Below are 10,669 nucleotides of genomic sequence, written 5' to 3'. Positions count from 1 at the left end.
AAATTTAAATACTTCCAAGTCCCACTGATTTCAAACAAGGAGTTAATTAAGCACATGCCTATCTCCAGCTAAGGACTTTAGTTGGATTCTTATGGTTTACTACACTCAAGCACTTGCCATGTGGGTTTCAAGTAAGGTCTGAAAGCATGCCAACAATGTCTGCTAAACTCTCACCCAAGATGGGCTTGAAAAGGGTTTCCTGCAGAAAGGGAAGATTCCCCATTCTCCCCACAGAGCTGTACCTTATCTTGTCTGTTGCCAGGGCTGTTGCCCAGGCTTACCAATTTCACTCTTGTAATTTGAGCAAGAAGGTTATGAACATACAGAACGGATCACAGCACAGAATATGTGGCATCTTTGCGTATCAAACCTTGTTTTTTGTGGAGATTCAACCTCCTCTTTTCCTCTGAAAATGCTCTCCCTCCATGCTCTTTTTCCAGATTCTTGTAGGAAGTGCTGACCTTCGAAGTACAGCGTGCAAAGAGGATTCCAAGGGCCTGTGCTGGAGCAGAACTATCTAGATCCCTAAGGGTTTGTTAGGATCCCCTTTTGAATATTTAGTATCAAAAATAGAAATCTAGGTTGCATCTCAGCAGGATATAAAACATTTGGTGATGATTACGTAAAAAATAAAACCAAATGAAATGACTCCTGAAGAAGATCCTAGGAACTGCTGTTTTAAATGTGCATTTAATGCTTTCTTTTGAAATGTTAATATTTGCTATGTTAAAAGTGCCTTCTGTACTTGACCTCCTTTGTAATGTTCTATTTTGAAGTCTTTAAGATAATATTTTCATTTCCTGTTAATTATGACACTTTGAATGTATTTGACTTTCTTCAGCAACATTTTATTCTGGATTGTTTTGTTTGATGATTTAATGTAGGTTGTAATCTGCTTTGAGACATTTAGTCAGCTGTTGTAGCGGGAATGCTCAATCTTTATTCATGTTTCTTGGATTATGGAATATGATACAACAGGTTCCTTAAGAACATACTGTAATCCAGCAATTATCCTTTTATGCTGTCAAAAGATTGTTAACCTTAATTATCATCAGGAAAAAGCCAGGATTATCTTAGATATTATACAGACACCCTGATTCTAAACACTGTTCAAAGAAATGGGAGAGAGGGCTCAATTTTCTCAGACTGCTTTGAGAATGAAGACATAAATGCCTGTCAGAGCAATGCTATACTACAGTGATACCTCGGGTTGCATACGCTTTAGGTTACAGACTCTGCTAACCCAGAAATAGTGCTTCAGGTTAAGAACTTTGCTTCAGGATGAGAACAGAAATCGTGCTCCGGCGGCATGGTGGCAGTGGGAGGCCCCATTAGCTAAAGTGGTGCTTCAGGTTAAGAACAGTTTCCGGTTAAGAATGGACCTCCGGAACAAATTAAGTACTTAACGCGAGGTACCCCTGTATATACAAATGCCCAGGCAAGTGAGTATAGAACTGCAGCCTGTAACACTCGGTTCACTCCATGATAAGAAAAAGCATCATGTTACTTTCTGGGGGGAAATACTTCAGTTGTCATTAAGAAGGCAAGTTATCTGAACTGCCAAGCTAATGTTCCCCAAAACTAGTGAGCTTCCAAGTGCATATGAGGCTGGAATCTGGACAACTGCATGTTCTGGGAGTTATGCAGTTTATCACACATTTGTTTTATTTGCGAACTTGAATCAGATCACCGTATTGGGATTTCGTCTTTGCAGAATTTGTGTTATTATGTGGCAGAATCTCAGTTTATTTTAACATAGGGGATGCCTGACCCTGCCAGCAGTTCCTGTACTAATTTTAAAATTGTCATTCCTGGAGACATACACTTGTTTTCTCCACAGACTCCTAAAGCTATCACTTTTATTTGACTTTGTTTATTCATTATTAAGCTAATTGGCTGGCGTTCTTTGTGCCAAATGCCTTTCTCCTTCATCTGCTTTCAAATGAAATCTCACGCTTCATCCTACCACTGTGAAAAATCATCAAAACCAGAACAAGATGATGTCAGAAACAAACAGAAAAGAAAACACATTACTGGGACAAGAAAAACAAATAACCATAATCTTCAAAGCAGTTCAGCCAGTCATAGGGCTGCCATTTTCCCTGATGTTACTGGGATTTCAAAGGCGGAATTGGCATCTGGGGGAATTTCTGAAAGGTGGAGCTTTGTCCTGGATCTTAGGCAAGTCAGTCAAAAAATTGTACGTTTTATGGGTCTTCCTAAAAAAGCTCACAACTTTCTGGGTGTCCTGGTTTTTACTTTTTGAGATATGGCAACCCTAGTCATGTTTTGAGAAGAGTAAGTGTTCAAACACGTATGACAGACGTACTAATGACTTATAGCTCCCTATTTGATGGCTCAACTAGTATGGAAATATCTCCTGTATTAGAGTTGCCAGCTTATAGCCAGAAGGGATTGGCAAATATTTATGAATGCATGGAAGCTGTTGATGCAATTACAGGCAAGACAGCATAGTATTCCTTTCACTAATTATTGGAACTGGAAGCATCTGGCATATCAGCAGTAGTGTATTAAAAAAAATGGGTCAAAGGGATTATTACTAAAGATAATTGTCTTGGCAAGGAGGAAGTATCATGCTGGATTTGAGAAACACAACTGGAAGTTATACACATTTCTAGATTCAGTGATGGAATTGCTCTGGCAGAGATGAGTGGCCAGTGTCATATGTAGGAGAGCAGGAATTAGGAACTCTGCACAAGCAGCACAAGATCTAGTGTGGTGTAGTGGTTAAGAGCGATAGACTCGTAATCTGGGGAACCGGGTTCAATTCCCCGCTCCTCCACATGCAGCTGCTGGGTGACCTTGGCCCCGTCACACTTCTTTGAAGTCTCTCAGCCCCACTCACCTCACAGAGTGTTTGTTGTGGGGGAGGAAGGGAAATGAGAATGTTAGCCGCTTTGAGACTCCCTAGTGTAGTGATAAAGCGGGATATCAAATCCAAACTCTTCTTCTTCTACTTCACCCAGTTTGGGGTGACTCCTCTCCTCCCACAGAAACCCTGTAAGAGACAGCCTGCAGTGTTCAGTGAGTCCCCCTGACCCTCTGGAGATGCTTTTCAGGGAGGCATCAGGGCAGCAGTGGAGAGGGATACTTCAGTGTGCAGTTGCAAGTCTTCCACTCGCAGAACTTCGGATACACTCCCATGACAATTAGCAAGCTTATGACTAGAAAGGTATACAAATGAGAAATGGTGATTGTTGTTGACTGGCTGGTTATTATGAGTTACTTTGAGGTCATTCACATAGAACAATAGGATGAGTTGGCGGGTGTGCTATATGCCTGAGTTCCTCTGAATTCCTGGATCCAGCAAGGATTCAATTGTTGGAATAGCCAGGCCAACTTCTTGCTAGTGGGTTGTTAGGATAACAAAGGAAGTGATTCTGCACCAGAGGGCAAATGTGTGGGCCCCCTCCCTCCACTGGCTGGTAGTAGTGTGTGAGAGCTATATGTTGAGGTGTGTGAGCTAGAAGCTAGAAGCAGGCTGGGCAGCTGACAGACAGAGTCATGCCTGATTTCTGCTGGGATTCAAGGCTGTGGGCCATGAGAGAAGCAATAACTTAAAGGTAAAGGGACCCCTGACCATTAGGTCCAGTCATGACCGACTCTGGGGTTGCGGCACTCATCTTGCTTTATTGGCCGAGGGAGCCGGCATACAGCTTCTGGGTCATGTGGCCAGCATGACTAAGCTGCTTCTGGCAAACCAGAGCAGCGCACAGAAACACCGTTTACCTTCCCGCCGGAGCAGTACCTATTTATCTACTTGCACTTTGAGGTGCTTTCAAACTGCTAGGTTGGCAGGAGCAGGGACCAAGCAACAGGAGCTCACCCCGTCGCGGGGATTCAAACCGCCAACAACAAGAAGAAGAGTTTGGATTTGATACCCCGCCTTTCACTCCCTTTAAGGAGTCTCAAAGCGGCTAACATTCTCCTTTCCCTTCCTCCCCCACAACAAACACTCTATGAGGTGAGTGGGGCTGAGAGACTTCAAAGAAGTGTGACTGGCCCAAAGTCACCCAGCAGCTGCATGTGGAGGAGCGGAGACCCAAACCCGGTTCCCCAGATTACGAGACTACCGCTCTTAACCACTACACCACACTGGCTCTCAACCAACAAGGCAAGTCCTAGGCTCTGTGGTTTAACCCACAGCGCCACCCGCGTCCCTAAGCAATAATTTAGTGGGCTGTTAATGCTGTGAGTTCCTCCATCATACGCTCAGGTTGCAAATAAACCATATATTATAAAGACACCAGTTTCTACCTTCCTTCATTCCAAGGGAATCGAAGCAGCTGGGACCCCTGGAATTTTGCACCACTCAGAGATTGGGGTGGCGTGAAACAATACTGTAAATAAATAAATGTCATGTGTAAGCACATGCTAATTTATTCAAAGGCATCCCTGGAATTTACTTGTAATAAATGCCAATATGTTTAGTTCTTTCCACATACTGATTATTGTTAGAAATAGCTGAACTAAGTATATATGCAACTAAATATATGCCCAGAGCACCAAACCTCTGTACTTAATGAAACCATAAATATTATTTGAGCCATGTAGATATATCACATTGTAATTATGAGGCATCAAAAACCAATCACAAAAAAATGCTCTTAAAATGGGGATGGGGAACCTGTGGCTCTCCAAATGTTGTTGGACTCCAAACTCCAGCAACCAATGGTCATGGATGATGGGAATTGTAGTCCAACAAGATCTGGAGGACCACAGTTTCCAGTCCAGTCTTAAAATATACTGAGGGGTTGTCTGGGAGGGGTTATATAATTTAACATTGAACATATCCAAGAGCAGGCTTTTAAACCTTGTTTTTCCTGAAATCCCTTTGCTCACCTCATCTGAAATGGTGCCCACATGTATCCCTAAGATCTCCCGCAAAGGTTAAATAGAGATTTACCAGACCAGAGGGGCAGAGACAGTCCTCTGTAACTATGGAGCACTGTTGCGCATGCAATGCCAAACTGAAAGGAAGGAGGCTGCCCTTACACTCCCTGAAACAGAGGCCCGTCCCAAAATTGCACCATAAACCCAGCTGCCTCTTTTTTGCTGTGAGCCCTGATTTGGCATAGTCAGCATTATGTTCCTGTTACCAGACATGCAGCAAAGGTTATATGCTTGTGGAAGACAGAAGCATAAGCAGCTGTCCTTTTTCATCAAATACATCTCTACATGATGCAGCATTCATATATGTCAGTGATGATGTCATCCCTGGATGAACTGAGGTTAAAGGAAACTTATATGGATTCCTCTCCCTTCCACAGATGCACAGCTAAGAATATCTTAACTGCACCCAGGGCTTTGGCTCATTGGCTCTCAAAATAACTTAAGGCCTGAACCTGTTTCACTTAAAACTTACTCTGAAGGGACGGCCGCCACTAACTGAAAGGCAGCCCAGCCATGCTGTTCAGATTTCAGTCAGAAGCGTCAATGGCTGCTCCGTTTAGCAAAGAAAAATCTATATTCAACAAGCATGGAATTCAGAGGCTGAGAATGAATAAGCTGGTAGAATTTCTGAGGAAGGGGAATAGACTATACCACTTCAGACTTCAGAGGTGTATGCCACATTTCAGAATACATATACTCATTGCAAGTTAAAAGACGAGGGGAGGAAACAACACCTTTATAGCACTTATAGAACCTAGACTGTTACACTGGCCATTCCCATTCTTCCTGCAGACAGAGTAACCCTAGAGGCATATCAACCCTGCCCTAATTTATTTAGTTTTCCACTACACTCCAAAGCATTCATAATAATTCCAAAATCCCTCCTGAGTGAAGGTTAAGAAGGCATGCAAAGATCAGAAGTCCAGGACAGAGCGATGAAGCAGCCAAAGGCAGATAATAGGGAATCTCCAATTGCATACCTAGTTTTTCATACTGACACGCCTTTACTTACTAAACCACCCAAACCCAATGCTTCTTTCTCCCGCCCACATTTTACTGCCATCCTGCTCTGACCCACCACGAGTCTGTCAAGCAGCAGCCAGGAAGGCAGTGCCCCACCTCAAAAGCCACAACTGATTAATATACGATTAGGATAATCATTATTTAAATGCTTATTAATATTTGCAGCCTACTGGGGGAAAAACCCCTGTGTTAAGTGGCATAAGAAGCGATACATATTTAATAAATGTCAGATTCCCTTTAATAATATGTAAGTGTCACACTTCCAATTTATCCCAAAGTTTTAAAGTTGGCCCTGTACGGTATATAATGGGGAAAGCAGCAACCAGCCTCTGACTCTTTGTCTATATCCATTTCCCTGTTCTAAAAAAGAATTGGCTCTTCTCCATAACTTTATATGGTAACTTTGCTAACAGGGGCCGAGAGGAGAGATGGACACCACTCTTCCCATTTATGTCCGTGGCCACTGTTTCCTCCTCTGTGTAATATTAGTGTTGGACATATTTTCTACTTGAGTGCCTGCTTACAAGCTCCTGTGGTCACTCTCTATAATGCTTTTGTCCCATTTGATCAGGCTCTGAAACAGGGTCTCCCTAAGTTCACAGGTCTGCTTGAAGACTTATTTAATTCATCAGAGCTTAATTGGAACCATGGATTGGTTCTGAAAACTATGTTCAGTGCCAGGACTCAGCCCCAGAAGGTAACAGTGAAATAATAATGAGAGGAAGAGTTCCATGTAGAATGCCCCCCACTCTCAGATGAATAAATGGCCAATCCACAGGGCTAGAGCCTAGGGGGTGCACCTTTCCAGTAAGATTCTAAGCAGCTGGGCTGAAATTGTTGGGAGTGGGACTCCTGATCAAGACCACACACCAGCAAAAAAGCCCACCAGTAACTAAAGCCTCCTGTTCATCTCCATGACTCTTGGACATGCCCACACCAGAGGTCATCATTGCTAGTGATCACATGTCACACTTCCTATTGGTCAATAGGAAGAGACTGCAAGGAGCAGATAGAACAGGGCAAGCCAGGATGTAGCACTACCTACAAAGTATTCCCAACCTGATGCCTGAGTGGGAAGTAGGCATCCAAGAGGCTAAACTCTGAACCATTTACTCTCAACCTCAAGAGCAATGGAGCAACTTCAGGGAGGGACAGAGGTGCTCAAGCCAGAGAGGGAAAGCCAAATTCTGAGTCCAGTGTGGGTGTATTTTTAGGCTGGGGTGTAAGTGAAGCTTTTTGCTTCAAAGCTTTTCCTTCATGTTTCTTCTTACCCGCCTAAAGGCATCTGCAGATGCTGTGATTCTTGCATGGCACTGTAACTGCATGAGGCAACCATTGTTGCCACACTGAGAGTTTCTATCATGGGAGGTTTACCCATCACGCAAACTGATAAATCCAGTTGCTGAGAAGCTGATTCATTTCCCAGAAAGACTGTGGAGATAGGACTTTGTACTAGTGTCATAGGTGCTGATGATCCAATGCCAATTTCAGCACCCTGTCACTGCAGATTATTATTTTTCCTCCCTCCCATTTTTGCAACACCCCACACCAAGATTAGCCCCATCCTGTGCATGAATAGGTTCTGGATGCAGCATCAGTATCCACTGTTTGTGGTGAACTATTTCCTCCTCAACCTCTGGACAAACCCTTGCATTCCTTCTGACCTTGGAGTCCCTATATTATCCCCACTGCCCATCTGAGCTACTCCTAGTCCCTTGGAAGCACAGTTCAACAAACAGGGGCCCTCCTTTTGAACATGGAGCTGGAGAGGGGCTGGAGATGGCTCCAAACACTTCTTTGTGTATCAGAAGAGTTTCAGAGGGCCTCAGAATGACAGTGCCACTCTCTCACTCTCTTCCCCCAGCTCCAAAATCAAGAGGACCACTTCCTGCTGCACTTCCAAGGCACCCCCATGTACAGTGGACCCTCTAGTTATGTACCACTCTGAATACGTAACTTCCGGGTTATGAACGTGGCATTTTTGCCATGTGCAAATGCACAGAGGCGCTCTGCCTACAGACTCTTTGGGTTGCGGACGGACCCCCGGAATGAACTTAATTCATATCTGGAGGGTCCACTGTACAATGTCCCCATCCTCGCCATATTTCCAAGCTTGAGAGATAAGCAAGATATTATTACACTGAATTTCAGGGGTGCAAAACATGATGAGGTACAACACTTCCATTGAGAGGGTGGACAGAGCCCTGGCACCACAAATTTCTGCTTCGTTACCAACAGGCAACCCTGTTTATGGATGTTTTTAATGTTTGATGTTTTATTGTGTTTTTAATATTCTGTTTGGAGCCGCCCAGAGTGGCTGGTGAAACGCAGCCAGATGGGCAGAGTAAGAAGAAGAAGAAGAAGAAGAAGAAGAAGAAGAAGAAGAAGAAGAAGAAGAAGAAGAAGAAGAAGAAGAAGAAGTGTGGCACCATCTGCATATGCATCTATTGTGCCACGCATTAGTGGCAGTAAATCATACCTTTGCTTGCACAAGTCACACCCATCCACTATACTGTCAGTGCTGCTAAGCAGGAGAAAAACCACCTGGCACAGTATATGCTAGTAAAACCTGTCCTCTTACATCCCTGTGGGCCTCTGCCATTCAGATATTATTTATGACCCTGCATTGCCTCACCAAGCCACGTTAGCTAGTCATTTCTTAATGTGGGGTATGGTGCCCTTAAAGGAACTCCAGCAAAATTACATTTGAAGCACTAACTTTGCTTAACTCATGCACCTTCACACCTGAAGCATGCATAAATAGGTTCTGGAAGCAGTATCGATTTCCTCAGTTCCTTTTGACAGTCCAGAGTTGCATACACAATGATTACACCCAGCACTGATGACAGTAAATTACACATATACCTTTTATTTATTTACTACGCTTATATCCTGTTCTTTCTCCCAAAGAATCCCAGGGCAAGGAGCAATGATAAAATAATAAAAAACATTTTCAAAACATTTCTAATACATATTTTATATTCATTCATTCACACCCAGATCCATATCTTCCCATTCCCTAATGGCCTAATTTAGAAATAATAATAATAATTTTTATTTATACCCCGCCCTCCCCAGCCAAGACCGGGCTCAGGGCAGCTAACAACCAACAATAAAAACAAGTTGATTAAAATACAATTTAAAAAACAACATTAAAATACAAGATTAAAACATTAAGATGCAGCCTCTTCACAGGAGGAAAAAGGAAAAAGAAAGAGGGGGAGGGAATCAAACTGATTCTACGCCAAAGGCCAGGTGGAATAACTCTGTCTTACAGGCCCTGCAGAAAGAAATCAGATCCCGCAGGGCCCTAATCTCATGAGACAGAGCGTTCCACCAGGCTGGAGCCAGTGTTGAAAAGGCCCTGGCTCTGGTTGAGGCTAATCTAACTTCCTTAGGGCCCGTGACCTCTAGGGTGTTGCTATTTATGGACCTTAAGGTCCTCTGTGGGGCATACCAGGAGAGGCAGTCCCGTAGGTACAAGGGTACTTCCATTTCCTCTTCTTCCATTACTTTTTCAATAGTGTTGCCAGTGCTTGGTAGCTCTTTCCTCTAAATTCATTCCAAATTGTACACAGTCCTTTCTTTCTCAACTCTGTCTCTGCCAACTCAGAATATTTCTTAATCTCTTGGTCTGTGATTTCATTCCACTCCTCCATCACCATAACTCCACCATTTGGCTTCATTCCTCCAGGTACCTGTATGGAGGTCCTCTCCATTTCATCATCTACTGTCTCCCACTTTACCATTCCATTCTCCTGTTCTGGCAATCCTTCATCAATGCTGTCTTCCAAAGGCTCTGTGTCTAGTTCATTTTTATTCACCATTTTATACATCTCAGCTCTCAGCTCTTTCAGTTGCTCATCCAGTAGTTACTGCATGATGCCAACAGTCAGTGGGGGTGTTCAACAGTATTTTTGCCATACTGAGTGCCTGAACCCAGACTGAAATGGGTCAAGGTAATCTGTTTCATCCAAGAGTATTTGCAGTTGTGCCACAACCCTCTCAATCACCTTCCCTAAAGAGGTCCAGGTCCATGATGGAGTTTTTCAGGAGTAATTGGACCACTACCTCTTTCAGGGTGGTTGATCATCCCCAGATCCACTCAGTCATACCCCGCAGAGTAAGCCAAGAGGAACAAGGGTCCAAGAGGCATATGGCTGACCCATTATTGCAAGAACTTTAAATCTCTAACTGCATTATAAAATAACAGCAACAATAACATCTCATCAGGTGTCTTAGGGTTTAACAAGACATTACCCAGCTGTACTTCAATGGTTAAAATGAGGTTCTAAGCAGCTGCACGGCAAAGGAAATCAGGTCAGCAAAGCAGTGCCATGGGAGGAAGTGTTTAGCCATTTCCCCAGTCTAATCCCTCCTCAAAACTGCTATTTGCCTGGTGGAGAAAGATATGCAGGTACCATGGTACAATCTAAACTGGATGCTCTTTCATTTCTGAGCTATTTCTGCGCCAGAATTCCTCTGGAAAATAACTGCCTGCAAGATGGAGTTGTTCCGCCAGGCCTTTGGTCAGGGCTCACCCTGACTCCCCTTTTCTTTTTGTATTAAAACTTATATGAAAGAGGCCTCCCAGCATTCTCACAGGCCCATATAAGATCAGCATAAACAGTTGGGCCGATGAACACTTACTGTTCCTAACCCTGCGGAAAGCCATCTAATTATACTTTAATTTGATTTGGACCTGTTTTAGGAGGTAATTTAATTATTGTTT

The sequence above is a fragment of the Podarcis melisellensis genome (assembly GCF_964234715.1).
Source record: "Podarcis melisellensis genome assembly, chromosome: 1".
NCBI classification, from domain to species: domain Eukaryota; kingdom Metazoa; phylum Chordata; class Lepidosauria; order Squamata; family Lacertidae; genus Podarcis; species Podarcis melisellensis.
The sequence above is the reverse complement of the archived record's forward strand: the minus strand, read 5'-3'. Positions refer to the sequence as shown.